Consider the following 13,894-nt stretch of genomic DNA (forward strand, 5'->3'; position numbering starts at 1 on the left):
TTTATGGTCTCCCGGAGCATATGAAGTTATGGTATGATTTGCAATGCTTCAAAGCTTAAATAAGTTAATAAGCAGGGGGATAACATGGGCGCATGAAGTGAGCCCTGATTGCACGAAGGCGGGAGTATGGAGAGCAGGAAGAAAGCCTGGCTTTTTCTCGGAGGTGCAAGCTCGTGCTGAGGCTAAACCACCTGGTGCATAGTTGCCGACTCATGCGAACTAGGGGTGAACTGGGGTGGCAGGGGCTCGTGCTGGCGGCCGAGGGAGGACGTGCTGCACCAGTGAACTGCCTTGGCAGGGGCTCGCACTGGGGAACCGAGGAGCAGAACGCAGGGGAGGAACTACGAGGGAGGCACGCAAGGCGGAATCCAGAGGCCCGCAGTTCACCGAGGCGTAGTTCACCTCCAGAGCATTGAATGCTCACGCTCCCCTTTCATTCAGTGCGCCGCCAGCCGCTGAACCAAGGTCCCCCCCCATCGGACGGCTTGATCCCCCCTACTCCCCCAGCCCTGGATCCCCTCTGGAATTCAGCCGTGCCACATAGTGACGAGGGTATGCATGTAAAAACCTTGAAGTTATTGCAAAGCAAATGCGCCTGTCAAACAACCGATACATCAGCCTCGGGTGTGCGTGCATGCAGACATTTCTTTGGTCGAGCATGGCGAAACTTCAAAGCTCTGGAGCTAGCAAGGTAGGCAGTGGGCACGTACTCATGCACATATGTATGCTTCAACACATACACTTCCTCTCTCTCAGACACTCGATACATCAGCCTCGGGTGCGTGGTATGCAGGCATTTCTAACGAAAACCCATGGCGAAAGCTCTGGAGCTAGCAAGTCAGGCAGTGGGCACATACTCATGCATATATGTATGCTTCAAAACTCTCTCTCTCTCTCTCTCTCTCACACACACACACACACACACACACACACACACACACACACACACAAACACACACACAGTTTTCCATCTAGAGCTCATGTAAAAACCCTAGTTTAACGTACTCCATGCAGGTAGCCGCAGCCAATAATCCGACCACTCAAGCTAAGGCGCAGCAGTCAATTATGTAGGACACTTAACAGCTCATACAAGCATGAAGGTGAGGATCTCGTTCCTCACTCAGAATTGGCTGCCATGGGCTTTGTAAAGTGACTGGTTATCTCTGATATATGTTGTTTCTAAATGAGGTTCTTCTTGGTTGACCTGATAAATCAAATTTTTCTCTTTAATCAATAATTGAAACTAATTACCTTCAACCTTGAAATAAATAGCTCATGTAACCCAGAAAACCTTCAACAAAACTGGTAGGAAAACTCTTAAATGTAGTCTGGTTATCTCTGTTTCTATTCTTGCAATGAGTTCTCTCGGAGCATGTGTGACGGTGCCATCGTTCATAAGTTCATAAGCCTCTTTCCACAGAAGAAGGATAAGCTACCCACTAATTGCCTTCCTAAGAGAAAGGTATATTTGTTAAAAGACCTATCTTCGAAGGCCTTGAGGATAGTGGTACTCATAAGCTTGAACCATTGAACCATTCTAGAGGTTGTAATGGATCCATGTAGATGTTCAATACTTTGATAAATTGTACTTTTAAGTCTACCCGATGTCAACCAGAGGGTGAAGAGGCCAAATCAAAGAAAGCCTCCAAACACAAGCCTAAGAAGTAAATTGTAAGAAAAGGCTAATAAAAAGCCTTGGATATACGAAAAACTGAATGAGGGCAAGGGGCCAGCACAATTCACAATTCTGTGCATTTTATGGCGAAAAAATATAATAAATATTTTCTTGAGAATGTCACTGACGTTCTATGACAAAAAAGAGAGCTCTCAAAGCCATTCAACCTTCAAAAGTAACCTTTTTTAAGGCTTCGTTTGAAAACAAAAATAACTTTTACTAAAGTCTTTTAAACTAGTCATACTTGGTTTACCTTTTTGTGATGGTTGATACTTTTTAGCAACACATATGTAAGGGTTCTCATTTCTTTGTAACTCTCAAGATAAAATACAAGTACTTGATATAGCTTTTCATGCAAATATTCATTAAGTTTCATTGCTTGTAAAGTGCCAATGCAATGCCATGTTTCCAAATGGCATGGGATGGTTGAGAGGGGACATGTGGTTGAGGTTAGGAATTGCAATAATAGAATGATAGATTTTCATGCAAAATATTCATCAAGTTTCATTGCTTCTAAAGTGCCAATGCAATGCCATGTTTCCAAATGGCATGGGGTGGTCGAGAGGGGACATGTGGTTGAGGTTAGGAATTGCAATAAGAAAACAATATCTTCTGTATGATGAGTGCGGTGAATCAGGGGTAAATTGAAGGTGAACTAGGGGTGGCCTAGTTCACCCCTTGTTCATCTTTGAAATCCGATGATCAAGATCACCCCGCGTTTGCGATTCTTGGTAAGGTTTCAAGAGAGAGCATGCATTTACTTAATAATCAAGGTGTTCAGTAGAGTATGTTTGTAAAACAGTCCTGCATTTGAGGAGCTTTGAATAGTTAATAGCCTAAAGAAATTGTATAACGATATGAAAAATTATATAGACCTAGGACTAATTGGGTGCTATATCACCAAACTTTTTCATAGTTTGGTGGAGAGTTTGCAAAGTGTCTTCCAAAATATTTGGGAAAGTTCGGCAAACCGAAGAACTCTAGATGGCAAACTTTGCGAGTGATACGAGAAACAGGACAGAGAGCCTCCTAAGCTACATACATAGTTAACCTGGATAAGATGGAGCAACTCTCTCTATCAAATACCACGACCTAACAAATCTAGAGAAGAAGAAATGTTGAAGAAATGAGTGTGAAGCCAACAAAAAGATGATCCGTACATTACCAAGGTTGAGAGACATCGATCAATGAGAGACATCGATCAAGTTGTACAAGGAAGCTGATGGAATTGCCAACTATCACTATGAAAATTTGAAAATGTTTACCGCGACCTTTTATTGCGGTTTGTAGAGAGTCTAAAACGGCCTGGCCAAATAAGGAGAGGGGGGCCGGAGGACATTTTTTTGCATTTTAAATGTTAAAACGGATATTACTGCATCTATTACCCCACAAATTACCACGGTTATTACTGCTCCTATTGCCGCGCCTATTAGCGACCCCCGCTTTGGCGCTTAAATATTCAAATTTGGGTATTTTTCTTTTTCTTGCTTGCGAAAAAAAATTAAAGAACATTATTTAAAATTTCTAAAAAATGAACAAAAAATGATATTAAAACATGAAACAACGGCTATGTGGATAAACATGAAACTAGAAAGAGGAAGCTCCATCCTAGAGTTATGCTTGCACCTCCATGTAAAGCAAGCATCGTCAGAGATGAGAAACCAAACATGGACGACATCTTCTGCCGAGGCATGGACACTACACTCGGGCTTCGCATATGCCCCCCGTGACATCCATCATGTTTCTGATTGACCTTCACATAGAGAGGCAGCCGCTTCATCCCGCTATAGCAAAACTTGCTTCAGGATGTTGCGACACATTATGCGCAAACAAAGAAGACATGACATGTGAGGGAGCCTCGATCTTAGGATTCAAAGCTCTCGTTGTGGATCCACTCCAACAATGTGCACGTATAATTGAAACTTACCTTCAACTTGAAATAAATAGCCCATGTAACCCAAAAAATCTTCAACAGAACTTGTAAAAACTCTCAAATATAGTCTGGTTATCTCTATTTGTTTCTTGCAATGAGGGTTCTCTTGCAGCATGTGTGACGGTGCCATTGACACATTGTTCATAAGCCTCTTTCCATTGAAGAAGCATAAGCTACCCACTAATTGCCTTCATGATGAATTGCTACCAGCAGAAGCATTAGGAACAGGTGATTTACCACTCGCTAAGAACCATGAGAAGTGGACTACATTGCTATTACCACCTTTTCTTCGAGCATCAATAAAGGCTAACTGCACGTTGTCTAGTCTTGTGTTTTCTAGAAAGTGACTCTTGCAACAACAATGTGCCTAATGCCTCAAACTTGACAACACTGTGCCTCAAGCTTGACAACTTCTGGATTTCCTTGCATCATGAGTCTCCAAGTACTAGTGAAAGTTTGGTAAGAATCTCGCAAAGCATCAAGAACAATCTGCACAAGGGAATTGTCTGAAATGATTTTACCTGCAGAAATAAGTTGCTCATTGATATCCTTGACACCGCCAAGGAAAGTGTCCATGTCATCTTCCTCATGCATAATCTTTGACTCTAGCTTTTTACGCAACAATGCAATTTTTGCCTCATTGCGACTTGCATAAAGACCAGCTAGAATATCCCAAGCTTGTTTTGCAGATTTTGCTGAACGAATGTGGGAAGTAATAGTACGCTTCACAGACAACACAATCAATGCATGAGCTTGCGCATCTTTTACATCCCAACGAGCTTGCTCAGCTGTAGGCAAAACAGCTCTTGGCAACAGCAATCTTGCAACCAAAACATGCAACATCCTCAACATCGCCTACATCCTCATAAACAAGACGTACGTCAATGCCTTGCACAATGTTCCAAACGCCCTTCGACACAAGGACATGTTGCATCATGTAAGCCCACATAGGGTAATTGTCCCCATCCAATCTGTCCTCAACAACAAACATCTTGAACACAAATATCCAATCTGTCCTCAACAACAAACATCTTGAACACATTTGTGTTGTTGTCAACCATGGTGAATGCTGCACCTGATGTGAAAACTGTCCAAAAAGAGAAGAAACGAGGTGGGAACAACACATGCTATATAGCACAAACCGTAGAAGACTGTACGGGACCTGCTATGCTGAAAACGACACTAACTGAAATTTTGCAAAAAATGACAAAATTGCGTGCGCAATACTGCCTGTAGTGGAAACGGAGGCCGAAATGAGCCCGAATTAGAAATCTGAGCAGACTAAGCTCTACGAGCTTACTCAAAGTATTTGTCGACCTGCTGACGCTCGCCATAGCTCACAGAAATTGGAGAAAATTAGCAAGCGTGTGCTGGAGCTGCTGGCGACTAAGCCCGGGAGGACGCAACCTGCAATTGTTGGAATTAGGGTTGTAGGAAAACACACACAGTTTGGAGAAGACGAAGGAAGCTCAAGGCACGCAATAGAGAGTGTATTACTTAGTGTGCAATGGAAAGATAAGATAGCCCTAGAGTGATGGACGTATATACAATGCACGGGGGAAAAAACCTCCTAGTGATGGAAAAAATGCCCCGACGGTCCTAAGTGTGTCCACACACATCACTATCACATGTATATGGTAACACACCCTCATCTGTCTGTCTGTCACAGTGAGAATCTCTGGCGCGTGGTCGGAAAAAGTAGTCCGTGCCAGGATGCAAACAGATCCCCCAATGTCACAAATGTGGTCACTTGCGTAGAAGCGATCTATCCGAGATAGATTCACTCCTCCTACCCTGCGGTCAGAGTGAGAGAAAGACAAGCTGTTTGGGGGTCTCACAAAACTTGAGTGCTGCGAAACATCAGAAACCCTCATAGTCATATATAGCCGCTCCCAAGCTGCCAACTCAGCCCTATGCACCGTAGCATGGCTGCCTCCAATCCTATCGATGGGTCGTCCAACATGTTGAAGTGCCCCCGAACACACCAATGCTCTGCATGCTCAACAACATGAGACCAAAACTCTGCTCGTGCACCTGCCACATTGGGCGCATGTATGTTCAGGAAACCCATGAGGCAACCCTGAACTTGCATAGTAATCCACTGAGCTCTACCTGGCACAATAATAGCTCTGCCCACAATGGCTTGTTGCCGTACCCCTCCCTAGACACTTCCAGGTTGAAATGCAACTGACCAAAGCGTCTCATAGCAACCATGCAAAATCTGACCACATCATCTAATGCGGCTCTCACATAGATGATGCTCTTGTAGCATAAAAATACCAATCTCGATTCTCAGCACCCACAAGGTATTGTTGAAGCTCTTGACGCAACCGACCCCTCTGACGTTGAAATTGGGGCCCTCCTAATCCCTGCACATTCCATGAGACGATCCTTATGGAGTCAGTGAGAAAAGATAGATGCTGCAGCAACAACCAGCCTCGCTATCTTTGAGATCGGTTTGGATGGGGAGTAATCCGCATCCGAGTGACCGCTAGACAAGCGCTGTCTCACCCAGGCCCAGGCCGAGCGTGCAGCGCTGGTAGGGCTACATCCTTTGTCCAAGAATCCTCATGTACAAATACATAGCAAGGGGGGCTCTGAGTATGAGCAAACAAATGCATCACAATGTGCCTGCAACCTGCTGTATCTGGTGGCGTCACTTTGAACTTGGCTAGAGACCGAAGTGTCTATGCTAGGTCTGTCACCCCTAGGTCCCCTGTGTGGTGTGAGAACTTATTGGCCTTCACCTGGAGCCAATCAAGAAGTGTGTGCAGGGTCCTCTTTGTAGGATCTATACCGCACAATGGAAAGGAGAAACCTACCACTGTATCGAGAGCCTCCAGTGCCTTGGGTTGCTAGAAAGAGGATGTGGACTCGAAAGCAAGCCTCCTCCAGGTCGGGAGAAGAATCATCTAGGAAGCGTGTGAAGCTGTAATTGAAGAAGTCCCATCGTCTGCGAATGTGAAAGCTCGTCAAACCCTGAGGGACTGCTGCAAAAGGAGAGGTTTGAACCAGAAGAGGCGGCCTCAGATGGGGCTGTCCCTCCCTAGCCATGCGACTCGTAGCGAAAGCACCACCAAGAGATTGTCCCGTTGCAGATGTGTGTCCAATCCCCTGTGTCTGAGGAGGAGTGTGGGATGGGTCGGGAGATGAAGCTGAGAGCCCCACCGAGGAGAGGAGTGGGAGGTGGGGGTGAAGGTGAAGGAGGGGGGGGGCAAAACAGAGGCGTCTGAGGGTGGAGGCGGCGTAGCTAAGGTGGAGGGAGCCTCCTGAGGGGGGTCCTGTTGAAGGGGGTCAAAACGGTTCCTGTCGGAACCCAATGCTGTTGACGTGCAGGAGGTCTGCCACCAAGGGGAGCAGTGTGGCGAGCCCGTCCCCATCGGCGGCGGCCTTGATCCAACCCCCGCTCACATGAGGCACCAATACCACCTTCAGGAGGGAGTGTGTCTTGAACAAGAACCCGCACAGTAGGTAAACCTGCGGCCTTGGTGACACAAACTGGTGACGGGGTAGCCCTCGGGACATAACACACACACCTTGCAGATTCTCGCAAAACGTGCCAACAGGTTGACGTGGCGGATTCTCGCAGAACGCACTGACAAGCTGACGTGGCAGATCTTCGCAAAACACGCTGACAGGGTGACGTGGCAGTAGTACGGATTTGCGCTACTTGCTTTTTTGGGCAGTTTTTGGACCTCGAAGCTTTTGGAACTTTTGCTTTTGAGTGTAATTGATTTTGGGGCCTTGCTTTTGGCATCCCTTGTAAGAATAAAAGAGCCCTAAGGGCCTCACTCTCCAGGGCATCTGGACACAGAGTTTGAGAGCGGAGGACCCTGTGGGAGTTGTACTTTGCAAATAGATTAATATAAAAGAAATACCGAAAGTGGCGCCAATTTTTGGGGCCAATCTCTTTGGGCACGGAATTATGTCGGGGTGTGTCGACCAAATTGAACTGTGATTTTAAAGTTGTGAAGTATTTTAAGTGATTCTCTCTCGTGTCGCGACAGAATCTAGACTTGGGGTGTCCAAGTTTGCTACAGTGGTATCAGAGCATCAGGCGTGCGCTTTTCTCAAAGCATACATGTAGGCACTTGGGCACTTTTGGAAACTGTTATTGAAGAGTTTGAAGAATCTTCGGGTCCTGACCCCGGACTTACTAGTCACTCCCACCCTTTATTCATCGCGCATCGGGCGTGCTCTCGTCTTCATCGCTCTGTCTTACATGGCATAAAGCCATAGAGAATCCTAAATTACATATGGATTCCAAAATGAATCAGTCAACCTCTTTTGCCATCACTGAGGCGGGAGGAGGCAATACGGAAATTTTAAGCGACTTAGCAGAGGAAGAGTACGGGCCACCTTGGCCTACTCAGTAAGAGATGAAACGTTGACAATAGGTTGACGAGTGCACGAAGCAGATGATTAAATTTGCGAAGGACCCTTAGTTTGCAATATTTTCGTCTCAGCAATCCATTGCTGGAGTGCACACTCAGTGGCAGAAAGCCACCGAGCCACCAATTAAACCGGCAATCAAGAAGCCTCCTACTCCGAGAATGTTTATTGAAGAACAACTCTATGATGCGGTCCATGCCCAAATCAATGAGCTTTTGGATACAAAGAAGCTGTCGGAAAAGCAACTGAAGCAATGTAACAAGGGAACTAATTTCCCCGGTTGCTTGGGTCAAAAATCCATTTTGAAATCGCAAGAAAGTAGAAGAAGCGTGTACGCTTCGAAGGATTTCTTATTGCGTCCTCATCTTCTGACAGCTCGGACACCTTATATTCTTCTGACTTGAGTGATGAGGACATTAAGGGCAAGAAACGACGGAAAGATCATATATTTTATGCAAAAAGAAATCACTTTTACAGAGCCAATCAATATGATTTCCTCCATGACAAGGGCAAAAAGCCCAAAGAATTCAAAGAGGGAGGACAAGCAGTAAAGTTTGAGCACTTTTCAGGGTTTCGAGATGCTCCCAAGGCGCTGACAGGGTGATGTGGTAGCAGTACGGATTTTCGTAATTTGCTCTACTTGCTTTTTTGGGCAGTTTTTGGAGCCTGAAGCTTTTGGAACTTTTGCTTTTGAGTTTAATTGATATTGGGGCTCTGCTTTTGGCATCCCTTGTAAGAATAAAAGAGCCCTAAGGGCCTCACTGCAGAGTCTGAGAGCGGAGGACCCTGCGAGAGTTGTACTTTGCTCAAAGATTAATATAAAAGAAATACCGAAAGGGGGCCAGTTTTTGGGGCCAATCTCTCTGGGCACGGAACTACGCCGGGCCGTGTCGACCAAATTGAACTGTGATTTTAAAGTTGTGAAGTATTTAAGTGATTCTCTCTTGTGTCGCGACATAATCTAAACTTGGGGTGTCCAAGTTTGTTACGCTTGGCCACAACTGAAGCTGTAGTGCGTGGTGACTCCAGAACTGTCCCGAACATGGAACCAATCCTTGGAAGAAGAGGGAGGTACTCTCTCGTCGGGCTTGGGAAGAAGACCGAGATAGGCAAGTCGGCCTCCTCCTCAAGCACATTTGTATTAGGGTCGAAACCATGATGCCATCATCTGAAGTAAGCGCGAGCTGCTCGGATACCAAGCGGTCTCATCGATATCACCTTGGCCGTCATCTGTGGAGATTCGAACTCTATTTGATAATATCCTCTCCCGAGGGTCTGAACATTGGTGATCTTGCCCACATTGGAGAGGAGTCGGGGCTTGAAGTAAATCCCGAACCTTGCCTCGACCGAGTCGAGTGCCAATAATCTTGCAGATAACCGAGGAGGCTTGCAAGCGTTCCACCTCGGCCATCAAGCTCGCTTGCTCTTCTGGCGAAAGAGCAAGTCGAAGGGTCGGCTCCGCGGGGTCAGATGAGGGGGCTTTTGAGGAGTCCCTCTGTGGTGGAGCAAGGGCCACCATTTTGTGTTTGCCGTTGTGGAGGAAAGGGGATCGAATGAAGACAACCCTCTGCGAAAGCTCCAGTGAGCAATGTCAGAATCCATCACTGTCGAGGTAGAGGCAAAGTGAAGTCTTTTGTGTGCGGGGAGTGGGGAGGGGGGGGGGGGGGGGGGGGGGGATGTAACAAACTTGGACACCCCAAGTCAAGATTCTATAGTGACACAACAGAGATTCACTTCAAAACAGTTCACAAAGTCGACATGGCCCGGCCTAGCTCTGTGCCGAGAGGTACTGGCCCCCCATTTTTTTAAATATTAATCCGTGTTCAAAGTACAAGAGAGTCAGCAGGCGCTCACTCTCAAACTCTGCGTTTAGATGCTCTGAGTAATGAGGCCCAACCCACTTATTTATTGGTACAAGGGATGCCCAAGAGTAGAGCCCCAAAATCTCATAACTCAAAAGATTTATGTCCCAAAAGCAATTCCTGAAAATCTTTTATCCAAAAGCTGCTAAACGTAATTTGCGCAATTCCGCCACGTCATCAGCGTAAAATCCGGGTTGTTGCCACGTCAGCAGGGTTGTGTCTTGGGGCCAACCACGTCACCAGTTTGTGACATACCCCCCTCTTGAAAGAATTGTAATCGCCCTCGATTACGCCTATAAAACAAACAAAGGCTATAAATTGTCTTAGTAGACACTGACTGTTAGTACCGACGCACTAGACACAACATATGCAGCACTTGTACAAATCGACAGTCACATCACCAGACACCACAGGACATCACTTGACATCAGAGGACATCACATGACAAATCACATTCAAATTCATTCCAAATCTCAGACCATGATTAATCGGCAACGTATTTAGTAATTGCATCTAGATCCAGTTAGTACCTCACAGATGTCCGATCAACTAATCCATATTGCAATCATGTCTATAGAGATTTATGAGACCGAAATGCTGTAGTCATTTCGTCTTTCAGTTCCTGCACTCAAACAAGTCAAGTACAAATCAATCAATATCATTTTCCTTTTTGGGGAATTCCAATTCATAAAGTCATACATCAAAATACTATCAGCCCAGCAGTATCCCTGAAACCCAAAGCGACATCAGTGACTTGAGTGGCTCTGATACCACTGTAACAAACTTGGACACCCCAAGTCAAGATTCTACCACGACGCGACAGAGATTCACTTCAAAAGAGTTCACAAAGACGACATGGCTCGGCGTAGTTCCGTGCCCAGAGGTATTGGCCCTAAAGACTGGCGCCGCTTTCGGTATATCTTTTTATATTAATTTGTGTTCAAAGTACAAGAGAGTCAGCAGGCGCTCACTCTCAGTCTCTGCGTCCAGATGCTCTGAGTAATGAGGCCCAACCCACTTATTTATTGGTACAAGGGATGCCCAAACGCAGAGCCCCAAAATATTTAAACTCAAAAGCTTTATGTCCCAAAAGCAATTCCATCAAAATCTTTCATCCAAAAGCTAAACAGCCAACGTAATTTGCGCAATTCCGTACAACGTACAGACTGCCACATTATTAACGTAAAATCCAGCGCGATTTATGGGCTGCTACGTCAGCCTGTCGACGCAATATCCGGGTTGCTTCCATGTCAGCATGGTTGTGTCTGGGGGCCAGCCACATCACCAGTTTGTGTGACAAGGGCAAGTATGAAGCAGGGAGGGGGTGGACGGGCAGGAGGGCTGCGCGGGGAAAGACAGCCATCAAAGGCTGCACGCAGCAAGGGGAGGGGTGGGCTGAGGATATGCGGGCAGCGAACGGGAGTGCAGGGGGAAGCAACTCAAAGGGAGGGGGGGGGGGGGGGGGGGGGGGGGGGGGGGGGGGGGGGGGGGGGGGGGCAGCGCGAGGGGGTTGGAGAGCGAGCTCACGCGAGGGGGCTATGGGGCGGGCGATACACAATAGCAACGAGCGCGCTCGTCGATTGTTTTTGTTCGCCCATGTGTCATACTGGACTCGGACTTCTTAGGCAATAACTCCGTTTCTCTTTGGGAAGTCCACAGTAGAATCATTCAACTTGTTGCTTTGTCATAATAACTAATATCTAATTCTCCTAAATGATTTTCTCATGTTAAACTGATCATTCAATATGGGGAAGTATCAGCGGAGAAAAATCTAGAATATTGGTTAGGCTGGCAGACCGGTCACAGTAGGGATCCAAAGGGGGGCCATCTGCAAAATAGCAATGTGTATCAATGGGCTTCAAAGACCCTAAGGTTCAGCCCATTAAGACGTCCAAAATGCTAAGGTTCCAAAATTTAAAGGTAATGTCCAATGGCCAAAGTGCGGGTAAATTGGATGCTTGTGGGAAGACTCAAAAGTCTTCCCACATCCCTATCCAGGAGGGGGCGAGCCCTTTTTGTAGGGGATGAGAGAGAAACTCACACACACCCAAGCTCCCTTTACACAAAGGGCATAGCCCAGTTGCCCCAAGGTGCATTCAAATCCTATTGGATGGCCATAGAGGTGGACCAATGAGAATTAGGCTAGAGTACATTTAGTTTAATTCATTTAAAAACACTTGATAAAAGAACCAATAGAAATTAAGCTCTCTAGAAGACTATTGGACAGTCTCCCAAGGGGTCCAATGAGCATTTAGCAGCCCAATGGCTTGCCTGATTCCTATTGGCCAGGAGACTAAGGGGTCCAATGAGAGATTAATTGAATTATTTAAATACCTAAAGCTCTCACAAAAGGGAAAAGGAGGACACATGTCACAAAGCTATCACTTATGCTTTTGTTACTCTCCCCATCCAAGCACTCTTGCTATGCTCATTAGGAATCTAGTCTTAATGAAATGCTCACTATGTCTATGTTATTTTCCTCTACATACAAGTTACTAGACCATTAAATGCTACATTGGTATCAGAGCACAAGGTTTCTCTTTTCTTGCTCAAGAAGAGAGGTTCTCAAGCTGACTATAAATAATTGGTATTATTAATTGCAATTAAGTAACTAGAACATTAGGAAAAATATGGACTCTCCATGGGCCTTGTAAGAATCCCTAATTTCAAGGAAGCCTACCAAGATTAAGGGGGACAAAGGCTTTGAATGGGGCTGTTTTGGTAGAGTCTCCTCCACCTTTGACCCCTAAAAAGGTAGGGGGAAGGGGGGGGGGGGGGGTTAGCCATTTGAAAAGTAGGAAAAGGGGGGGGGGGGGGGGGGGTAAAACCATTTGAAAAGTAGGGGGGGAGAATTCTATCTTCTCTCTCTAGCTTTTTGGCCAACTTGTAAGTGGCCTCTTAACTCTCCCATGCCACCTAATCAAATCCGTGGGTCAAACAGGTAAAAAAAGCGACTTTTTTCAAAAACTTTCAAATAAACTCTATTTTCCTCTAAAAAGTGGCCTCAACATATATACATATAAAAAAAAAAGATTTTAAAGCTAAATTACTCATAATTCAGCATTTTTTGACTCCCTCCAAAACTTTTAAGAAATTCCCCCCAAAATTGATCACCCTCTCTCCTAATCTAAGCTCCTCTCCTACACCCATTCCCCTTGCACCTTGCACCTGCACCTGCACCTACACACCCATCTCCTTTCCATCTCTCCATTCTACAATGCCTCTTGACCACGTGACCAATGTCCCAGTAAGCTCTTCACGCGGTAGGTGTCCAGGGCTTTTCTTGCGCCTACCTCAAGAGTATGTTCCCACAAAGAAGACATGCTTGGCTACATTATCTTCAACCAACGAACGCCGCACTCAAAGGGAGAAGAATGTGGATCTCTAGACAGAGGGATGCTTGTACCCAAAGGATCCTTCTCTCAATGTCCATCTGCCTTTTACAAACCTTCCATCACTGTTGCAATATGTTGGAAATGGAGAGCAAGGTTTGTTGGGCTACTGCAAGAGACTCAACAGACACGAGATTGCTCGGTCCGAGATCTACTTGCGTCATTGGCAGTTGTTGAATGGGAGTTTCCACAATCTTCAAGATCAGATGCAAACAGCTACTAGTGCGCCTCGAGAGGCAAAGAGCACCATCGCAACCAAGGAAAATGAAATTAAAAAGCTTGAGGATACTGTCTCACACATGAAGAGTACTGCCATGAGAGGTAGGGTGAGGAAACGGGAGTTGTCCAAAATTCAGACTCTTGCACCACGTGATGGGGCAAGAAAACGAAGGGTGACAGCTATGAGGTAAGATGTTCTGCCGCTCCTATTGTTTAAGTCTAGTACCGCTCATCATTGTTGTTTTGGGTAGTAGGAACTTCGTCCAAGAAACGTGCGACGGCGAGAATGCGTCAGCTCGGGCATCTTTACTTCGTTCTTGTTTCAACAAAGAGGACTTTATTGGGATGCTTGAGGCTCCAGAGGCAAAACACTTGAAAGACGCAATCACTAAGAGAGTTTTTCTAATATTGCCACTGACCT

General features: G+C 45.9%; 1 long non-coding RNA gene across 1 annotated transcript in view; it reads left to right on the plus strand.

The window, feature by feature from the left end:
- The first annotated feature begins 552 nt into the window (after window positions 1–552).
- Window positions 553–13,894, plus strand: part of LOC147417785 (uncharacterized) — a 107,928-nt gene continuing 94,586 nt past the window's right edge. Inside the window, exons 1-3 of the long non-coding RNA XR_015187262.1 lie at window positions 553–691; window positions 794–869; window positions 1,015–1,100. This is a non-coding gene — a long non-coding RNA (uncharacterized LOC147417785). The remainder of the gene's footprint in view (window positions 692–793; window positions 870–1,014; window positions 1,101–13,894) is intronic.

The sequence above is a fragment of the Adiantum capillus-veneris genome, chromosome 30 (genome assembly GCF_014529385.1).
Source record: "Adiantum capillus-veneris isolate H3 chromosome 30, ASM1452938v2, whole genome shotgun sequence".
NCBI lineage: Eukaryota > Viridiplantae > Streptophyta > Polypodiopsida > Polypodiales > Pteridaceae > Adiantum > Adiantum capillus-veneris.